Raw genomic sequence first — 10785 nt, forward strand, 5'->3', positions numbered from 1 at the left:
CTAATGACAAAATCCATTCCGGCTTTGGGGTTAGGCTGAAGGAAAACTCTGCTGATCATAGATCGGTGAGACGAAAAACCTTCCAGAACGTAGATTATCACTTAGAAATTAGGTCCACCTAGGCAATTTACATACATGACTCATATCTGCTAAGATTATTTACAATTTATACATGCAGACTGGGTTTACAACATAAATTGATCAAGCTGTCAAATGGCACGGACATGTCGATCAAGCACTATCCCTTTTGCGAAAAATGAGGCGTACTGCTATAGGTAGTTGACCCGTAGTGGTCAACAACACCCATACACACAGGTACACCACCCCAAAATGTAAGTCTGAACTCACCAGCCTAATTAATATGTTTTGGCTCACAAACCTAAGTTTCGCATGTACATGGCATTTACAATACGGGGCTCGACTAGGGGTGTTAGATTTTATAATTGTGTCATTGCAAGGGTGGATGGGGCTAGGGATTTCTACATAAAACCCTAGAGAAGATATGATTTTCTAGGCTTTGATGTCAAGGATCCTAGCGATGATCAGTGCTTGGCACTTGGAATCGATGCTTGGAGAGTGCAACACTTGCGGATCGATATATTGACTTGTGTACACCTTGGAGAGTGAGAACTTGCTTTTATCTTCTATTTAATTAATTAAACACCCTTAGTTTAAGGCTATGGACGAAATTAGTGTTAGTTAGCGAGGGTTGTTACAGCTCTTGGATGTCACTCATTAGACTCCCTTAGTTTAAAGCTATGGACCACATTAGTGTTAGTGGGCGCCCACTAAAACTAATGTGTTCCATAGCCTTAAACTAAGGGTGTCTAATGTATGACATCCAAGATCCATAGAAGCCCTATGTCAAGCTTTGCAACCCCTCTCCAAAAGGTAATAAGGTGGCAAAAATTAGCATATCTTCATTATGATCATATGTTAGGCTGAGCCAACAACTCAACAACATCTACCTTAAGATTTCTTTGGCAACAAAACAAAAAATGGCAAATACATCAACAAGATTCCCCTTGAATATTTACTTGGGAAACCAAATAAGGAATTTTGGCATAAAGGATATTTCACCAAGTACTATATCCTATTGGAGCATATACGTTGAGTAACGACATTGGTGCACTATAAGTTCATCTGTGACAATGTGGGTTGTCTAAGATTTCAAGTCCATGAATGTAGAGCGCATCACTAGAGAATTTATCTCTTGACATGTGTGCAACTTGGAAAGTGTGCTTAAATTGGATACCTTATCTTGCAGACTAGGTGGATGACTCAAGAAATTAAAGAATATTCAAAAAATTGGCAAACATTTCGATTTACTCCCCTACACCAATAAAATTGTAATATTCTTAATGGAAGATTTGCAGTGATAATAAAGACAAGTAATAAAATTCACAATAAAATTTAATTTAGTACTGAACACAGGAACATAAATTTCTCATCAAACACCCAACTGGCTCATTTTTTCTTCGGAGTATAATAGAAGTCAGATGAGTTGCATTTGGGCTTGCACAAGGCAAACTACAAGCCTCAGGTGATCAATACAAAAGTACCTAGCTGCTGTGAATTCGGTGCTCCAGAGAGAACTGCGTTGTCCCCTCAAATCTACACTTCTGGCTGACTTCGTGTTCTCATTTACCCCCTCAGAACAACCCATCAATTTTTGCAATTTTGGGGATGTACTCCTTTCCAAAAACCCAAAAAAAACCCAAAAAGGGTTTTCCCTGGTTTTGATCTGCCAATTTCGACCTCCCCAAATCGGCCTCCCAACAATTTCTTCACATCCCAGCTCCCCAATCCTCTGGTTAAGCTTCTTTCTAGGTGACCCCTACTAGTGACTGCGCAGCACTGGGGGAGGATGACGTAGTCCCTTCGACTAGCAGTGCGACCTGAGTATCTGGCTTGCCTTCCTGCTGTAATTTCTCCTTTCCGAAGTGGAAGCTCGATGAGAATACCTCCAACGACCTTCACAACTGAATTCCCTGGCTCTACTGCTCCACCCAACACGCAACCTCTCCCACTGCGTCCTTGTTGTGCCCAAATAGTGTCCTTGCTGGACAAACGACCAAGATTAAATCTCTAATCAACGACTTAGATTACAATTGGCTTGATCCATGTCTTTTAGAACATTTTCACCCACTGTTATATTAATACCCACTAATATGTTAATTTTCCTAAGTTTATACTTAGGAACCCATTAAAAATATTAATTATTTTACTATCTCCCTAACCGGGTTGAATTTCCTGAAACCAAAGCTCTCCTAGGGTGGCACTCGAAGTCCAACGAAGACTCCCTTCTATTTATTCTTGCTCCCTTGGGCCCCACGTGGGTCCTGTTAGCTTTGCTACATAATCCAACATTTGAGGATCAAATGTAGTCTTGATTGGGTTGTTTGCGCACAGAAGGATGCCCAAAAGCGGATATAAAGTGCCCCTAAAGCCTTCAAGATCCTCTTAAGGCCTCCACCTATCGAAATGGTTGCAAAGGAAGGCCCTTGGGAGGGCAGAAATACATTATCGGGAGGCGAAAATACTCCAAACAAAATTGTAAAAATCAAAGTTGCAAGCATAAAGGACCGAATTAATCTCAGTCGTTGGATCTGGTCCATCAACGGTCCAGATCGCGTCGACATATTGCAAGTCGGGGGAGGCAGTGGCAGCGACAAAGGAGGCCTCGCCGATGAGCGATCGCCGATATCGCATCGGCGTAGTGTATCAGCACTTTTAAAAAGAGGCATTGGATGGTGATCGATGATTTTGTGAGGACCATTGATCGCGTATCTGGATCAACGGCCGAGATCAGGGGGCATTTCACTATCGACGATTACAAAGGGGCAGGCTTTAACATGAGTTATGTGCCGATGCGATGGGCCGGACCCAATGGCCATACAACACTCCATTTTATATTATTTCGGGTCCGTGGCTATATCGACGATCGGCGCATCGGCGGAGGCAGATCGACGAATATCGCATCGGCACTTCACCAAGGGTCAGGGCACAAGACACCGCCGATCAGCGATCGCCGATATCGCATCGGCGGGTCATATCGCATCGGAGCATTGGTGGTATCGGTAGTGGCATTGCGATTGCAATATAGCGATTCGATCAGGGCCGTTAATCGTGGGCACAGATCAACGACTCACATCACATCGGATTTTCGCTATTGGCAAAACCAAAGGGGCGGGGCTTTTATTTAAGGCATGCTTGCGACCCGATGGGTCAAACCCGATGGCGATTATAAATGATTTTTTATATATTTCCAGTTCCGCGCGCAAGCCATTTTCAGTGTATTTGGCGCATTTTTGTGTATAAATAAAATATAAAGGAGGCCTTAGGCGAGCGCTGATAGCGATGAAGCCCAGACCTGAAAGGGTCCGGGAAGTGAAATACATATATTTTCAAGTCCGCCAAAAGTCATTTTCTCATGATTTCTATGTTTTTTAAGCGTAAGTCAATATATAAAGAAAAGCAAAGAAGCCGGCTCTAATATGCAATGGCGACCCTATAAGGCGGACCCGATAAATGATTGAACCATGCCTGAACCTTTTCAAAGCCAAAATTGAAGCAATGATGGGCGGGAATGAACAGTTTGGGCAGCGTTTTCACTGATTATAAGCAAACCGTCATGATTGAGCCATTTTATTGTTCAGCGACTGCATTTAATCAACAGTATGGCCGAGGAGGAAGCAGGACACCGATTATCAATGCAGAGCATTCAATGGTTATGGTTCCTTTGGTATTTCACGCCACCTGCTCCAAGGAGGACTGCAGAGCAACAGAAAGGTCAAATCCAATTAGAGCACAACTAGATTTGTATCAGCGGCCCATTTCTAAATGTAAATGCGGTTGGTGACCATTTATGGGCTCCTCCACGCATGGGTAGTAGAGATATTTTGTAATGTAACACCATATATACCCAGAACAGAGATGTAATTGAGTGATGAGTGTTAGATGAAGAGAACCCTGTTGTAAGGTTCAACTTCTGGAGACTGTAACTACTTTGTAACCTGCAGCGTCTGGTCTTCATTTCCAACTAATACAAGCTTCTTTTGTTGTTTATTTCTCACTTTCCACTTCTCTTTCTTGTTCTAGGTTGTGCCTGTTTGCATTTGTTCTATTGATGTGAATGTTTAGCATCAGAGGGGCTGTCATCCCACCTCTGTGTTAGGATTTAGCATGTATCATAGAACATGTTTGCAGGTTTCTGTTGTTTAATGCATAGAGAGCTGTCATCCTGTCTGTGCATTAGAAATTAGATTTACAGACCTCTTAATTGGTTGCAGCCGGCCATCATAGGGTCCTGTGCATCTGCTGGTGTGGTCAGTCTTCTCCATTATCACCTTATCCTCAAACTGTGAGTAATAGGTGGTTAAAAGCCTTGTAGTCTGGGGGTGTTCACCCATGTCTGGGGTCAATCATAGTAGAAGTGGTTATCTGGCTTGAATATGTAGCATTTGTTTCATTCATCCATCATTTATCCACCATATTTGTTGAATTTGTAATGTTCCCGAGCATCATCGATATGCAAGCTAGGTGAGTTTCTTGGGGTGATAATAGGTCCCATCAAATGTTACGACCCCCAAGTTAGGAAAATCTAGTTGCCTCCAAGGGGTGCATATTTTGGGTGGGTGAATGGCCCCCACAATCCACTAAAAAGCACATCGACCCCCTTTCTCCTAACTTCTTCCATAAAAAATGCATTAAGCCAAAAATAAAAAAATTGCCAAAAATGGTTTCTTTTCACCTTGGGAAAACAATCAGGAAGGGACATTATAAAGATCCACTTGTAAGGATGTTTTGTAACTATCTTCAGTCATACAGGCCTCCCCTATGCACCTCTACTTCATTAAAAGTTAACTTCTTGTACTAATTTTGTTTTCTTAGCTCACATTGGACATGAACCGTCGTGCATTATTTCCACTAAACACTTTTCATGACATGGCATATAGTCTTCTTTAAGATACAACAGAACTTATCTATTAAGCTTCCAACTGGCTAAACACCTTCGATGTTCTTCCCAACAATAGACCACATTGTTCATTTCCTATCAATAGTGGATCACCCCCGAGCTGTGATTTCACTTCCACCGGGTAACAACTCCAGAAAATACGGGTATGCATATGGTACCATCAACTGACCAAAGTACCAAGCCCTAGAAAGCTCCAACATATAGTCTCACACCCCCAATCAAACTGCACCTGAGTAGTGCATGCCCTTCTCTACACTTGCAAACCCTCAAGCTATGCCACCACCTCTAGGGCGTCTTACTCGGTCGGACATAGACGTTCTTAGAGTCCTGTGACTTCAGGACTTCTAGCTAATTTCCGAGCTTTCCAGGTATGCTCCAGGCCCTAATATCAAACCTTAGAAGCCTCCAAACTCCAGTTTCACATCCCCTGTCAGCCTACACACAAGCAGTGTAAACTGTTCTATGCACCTGCAGTCCCTTGCGCTATGCAACCACTTCCAGGGTGCCCAACTAGGCCAAACATAGATGTTCTTAGAACCGAAGCTCCAAGAGTTCCTATTGCCATCCTGGGTATCTAACCCTGTTGGCTAACTGGGTAACCCCTTCACAGTTCCCACAACTTTTCGTCGAATTTGGTCTGCAACTGTTATGTGTTTATTAATACACATAAGTTAAACACTTTTAAAACATCAGGTTCTCTAGTCTCATAGCATATAAGAGGTTATATACAGGGAACATTTGACCCAAAGCATATACACACATACACATAGGCATACTGCCCTAAAAAGTAAGTTTCAACTCACTAGCCTAATTAATATGTTCCATCTCACCAACCTAGGTTTCACATGTACATGTCATTTATAATACGTAGTTTGACTAGGGATGTTACAATTTATAATTGTGTCGTTGCAAGGGTAGATGGGGCTACGGATTTTTACAATAAAACACTAGAGAAGATATCATGTTCTAGGCTTTGATGTGTTCCATAGCCTTAAACTAAGGGTGTCTAATGATTGACATCCTAGAGCCGTAGAATCCCTATGTGAAGCTTAGGCGACCCCTCTCCAAAGGGTAGTAAGGTGGAAACAATTAGCATATATCCATTATGATCATATGTTAGACAAAGCCAACAACTTAACAACATCCACCTTAATATTTCCTTGGGAACAAAAACAAAAAATGGCCAACACAACAACAACATTCCCCTTGTAGATTAACTTGGGAAACCAAATAAGTAATTTTGGCATAAAGGATATTTGACCAAGTATTATATACGATTGGAGCATATATGTTGAGTAACAACATTGGCACACTGTAAGTTCATCATGGAAAATGTGGACTATCTAAGAATTCAAGCCCATGAATGTAGAGCGCATCACTGGAGAATTTATATCTTGACATGTGTACAAGTTGGAAAGTGAGTGCCTAAATTGGATACCTTATCTTTTAGATTAGGTGGATGACTCAAGAAATTAAAAATATTCGAAAAACTTGGCAAACATTTCGATTTACTCCCCTACACTATTTAAAAGTTAACTTCTTGTACTAATTTTGTTTTCTTTGCTGACATGTAGTCTTCTTTAAGATATAGTAGAACTTATCTTTTAAGCTTCCAATTCGGCTTCGACTCCATCAGGTAACAACTCCATAGGATCATGCCCCCCATCAAAATGCACCCAAGCAGTCCACGTCTTTCTCTACAATTGCAGAGCCTCAAGTTATGCCAACACCTCTAGGGCGTGTTACTCCTTTGAACATTGATGTTCTCAGATTCCCGTGACTTCAGGACTTCTAGCTAATTTCTGAGCCTTACAGGTATCCTCCAGGGCCTAATACCAAACCATAGAAGCCTCGAACCTCTAGTTTCACATCCCCAATATGCCTACACCCAAGCAGTGAGCACCCTTCTCCGCACCCACAGTCTCTCGGGCTATGGAATCATTTCAACCCCATTTATATTCATCTTCTCTTTTTGTTGAATTTGGTCTGCAACTGTTACGTGTTAATTAATAGACAAAAGTTAAAGACATATACAACATCAGGTTTTCTAGCCTCATAGCATATAAGAAAATATACACTTGGGCACATTGGCCCCAAAGCATATACACACATACACACAGGCACACCGCTCCAAAAAGTAATTCTGAACTCACCAGCCTAATTACTATGTTTCGGCTCGCCAACCTAAGTTTAGAGGGTGCATCGAATTTAAAATATGGGGTTCGAGTAGTGGTGTTACATTTTATAATTGTGTCGTTGCAAGGGTGGATGGGGTTAGGGATTTTACAATAAAACCCTACAAAAGACATAATGTTCTAGGCTTTGATGTCATATCCCCAATAATTAATTTTTTGTCTAAGGGACATTTCCAGGATTCTTGCAATGATCAATGCTAGACACTTGGAACCAATGTTTGGAGAGTGTAACACTTGAGGATTGATCTGTTAACATGTGTACACCTTGGGGAGTGAGCACTTGACTTTATCTTGCATATCGGAATGACCATTGGATGTCATTACTTAGACACCCTCAATTTAAGGTTGTGGACGACATTGGTGTTAGTTGGCAAGGGTTGTTAAGGATCCTGGATGTCGTTCATTAGACACCCTTAGTTTAAGGCTATGGACCACATTAGTGTTAGTGCGTGCCCACTAACACTAATGTGTTCCATAGCCTTACGCAAAGCTTAGCCAACACCTTTCCAAAAGGTAATAACGTGGAGACAATTAGCATATCTCCATTATGATCATATATTAGGCAGAGCCAACAACTCAACAACATCCACCTTAAGATTTCATTGGCAAAAAAAATAAAAAAATGTCCAACACATCAACAACATTCCCTCTGTAGATTAACTTTGGAAACCAAATAAGGAATTTTGGCATCAAGGATATTTGACCAAGTAAGTATTATAACCGATTGGAGCATATATGTTGAGTAACAATATTGGTGCACTATAAGTTCATCTTGGACAATGTGGACTATCTAACAATTCAAGCCCATGAATGTAGAGTGCATCACTAGAGAATTTATCCTTTGACGTATGTACAACTTGGAAAGTGAGCGCCTGAATTGGAAACCTTGTCCTGTAGATTAGGTGAATGACTTGTGAAATTAATGAATATTCGAAAAAATTGGCAAACATTTCGAGTTACTCCCCTACGCTAATAAAATCTACATGTAACGATGTTTGTTAATCGTCTTCAATCATACAAGCCTCCCCTATGCACCTCTACTTCATTAAAAGGTAAATTTTTGTACTAATTAAATATTATTTTTCAAAAATAGTCGTTATTTGAAATTTTGGTCTCTACATTGCTCTCTATTTAATCTACTGCCATGGCCTGCCTCTTCATCTGGTCTTGATGATGAATCACACTAGTTGGTTCAAAATGCATCAGCCAAAAAATTATGTTATGTGATTTCTACCGAAATACTTTTCGTAATTCATTATGGATCACAGAAGCTTGAATTCAGAAATTACGACCAAAAAATTATGTTATTGTATTTCTACCGAAAGACTTTTTGTAATTAATTATGTTTTCTTAACTCATATTGGACACTAATTGGCTTGGATGACTTCCCCTAAAATACGTGCATGGCATTGCATGTAGTCTTTTTTAAGATACATTGGAACTTATATGTTAAGCTTCCAACTGGCTGTAGACCTTTGATGTTCCTCCCAACAATGCACAAAATCTCATTTAAAGATCACAACATGAGAAATAATGAGAAATGCAGCAACCAAAATCTAGCTTTATTATATATAGATAGATGCGAATACAGTAGCTGGGAATGACCCTCCTGTCCCCAAATTGAAACAAAGAAACAATCTCTACACCTATGGATTTTGAATGAATCCACCAAGGGGAGATGGGTGCTTGCCCAAACTCTCTGAATCACTCGAGGGTTTTCGTCCTGGGGCTACCAATGGAGTAGAGAACAAGGTTCTCAACCTCTCATACCAGAAACAATACTCAATCCAAGATGTTCTCCAATGGTCTCCTCCTCCTCTTTTATAGATTTCATGGACTCCTCTAAAACCTTCTATTTTATTATTATTTTAATCAAGGAGCACTTTTCCCTCTTTTATTTCAATTAGAATATTCTTTTAATGCGGGAAAAGGGTCAATTGGCCACCATGTTTCCTCAGGCCACTGAAACTCATATCTAACTATCCCGTCCTATAGATCTTCCCATTCTGGTTCCAAAGAGCTATTACACTGAGGTGTTCCACCAATTAATCTCCTCATAATGCCACCCCGAGCATAATTAATTAAGTTATGCCCAATAATAATGTTGATTTCTGAAAGTTGTCGGAATGTGATAGAATGAAAGGAAAATTGTGCAGACGGTGGAATATGCCAAGCAAATGCTATCAAATCCCATAAAAACTGCGCAAAACTCCATCGGAAACCCTAATGACATAAACCTGCTCCACTGACCTGGCCATCTCCTGCCCTGGAAATCCACCCTAGCTACACTATGAAGAAGGATAAAATTGGGGACATGACATGTAGCCAGTTGGAAGCTTAAAAGATGAGTTCTATTGTATCTTAAAGAAGATTACGTGCTATGCCATACAAAGTGCTTAGGAGAAGTCAAGCGAGCAAGTTGGTGTCTAATGTGAGCTAAGAAAACATAATTAGTACAAGAAGTTAACTTTTAATGAAGTAGAGGTGCATTGGGGAGGCTCGTATAAATGAAGATAATTACAAAAATTTGTTACAGGGAGATTTTATTGGTGTAGGGGAGTAAATCGAAATGTTTGCCAATTTTTTTAAATATTCATTAATTTCTTGAATCATTTGCTTAATCTACAAGATAAGGTATCCAATTCAGGCACTCACTTTCCAAGTTGTACACATGTCAAAGATAAATTATCTAGTGATGCACTCTACATTCATGTGCTTGAATTTTTAGACAGCGCACATTGTCCAAGATGAACTTACAGTGCACCAATGTCATTACTCAACATATATTCTTCAATCAGATATAATAATCACTTGGTAAAATATCGTTTATGCCAAAATTCCTTATTTTGTTTCCCAAATTATTCTTCAAGGGGAATGTTGTTGATGTTCTGGCCAATTTTTATTTTTGTTGATAAAGAAATCTTAAGGTGGATGTTGTTGAGTTGTTGGCTTTTCCTAACATATGATTATAATGGAGATATGCTAATTGTTTCCACCTTACTACCCTTTGGAGAGGGGTTGTCTAAGCTTCACATAGGGCTTCTATGGCTCTTGGATGTCATTCATTAGACACCCTTAGTTTAAGGCTATGGAACAAATTAGTGTTAGTAGAGGTGTATTGGGGAGGTTCGTATGAATGAAGACAATTACAAAACATAGTTACAGGTAGATTTGATTGGTGTAGAGGGAGTAAATCGAAATGTTTGCTAATTTTTTTAAATATTCGTTAATTTCTTCAGTCATCCGCCTAATCTACAAGATAAGGTTTCCAATTTAGGTGCTCACTTTCCAAGTTGTAGACATGTCAATGTTGAAATTTCTAAGTCTAACTCGTTAGAAATTTTCTTGCACTATCTAGTTTATTTCACCTACTTGTTTTATTCTTTAACAAGTTATTTAACCATATAAATACTAAAAATAAACACATGTGCAGTCTCACCCATCCACAGATCAACAACTAAAAGAAATAGACAAACACACATGGGACACCATTATTTTTGGACAATTGCCCCTGGAAAAACGCAACTTGGGAAAACAGGTGCAACAGTTATGATGGTTTTATTATTAAGCAACTTTCTTGAGTACAACTGGGTGCCAAACTAGCTCACCCGA

The sequence above is a fragment of the Pinus tabuliformis genome, chromosome X (assembly GCF_031772625.1).
Source record: "Pinus tabuliformis cultivar Carrire ecotype Pingquan chromosome X, CPIR1, whole genome shotgun sequence".
Taxonomy (NCBI): domain Eukaryota; kingdom Viridiplantae; phylum Streptophyta; class Pinopsida; order Pinales; family Pinaceae; genus Pinus; species Pinus tabuliformis.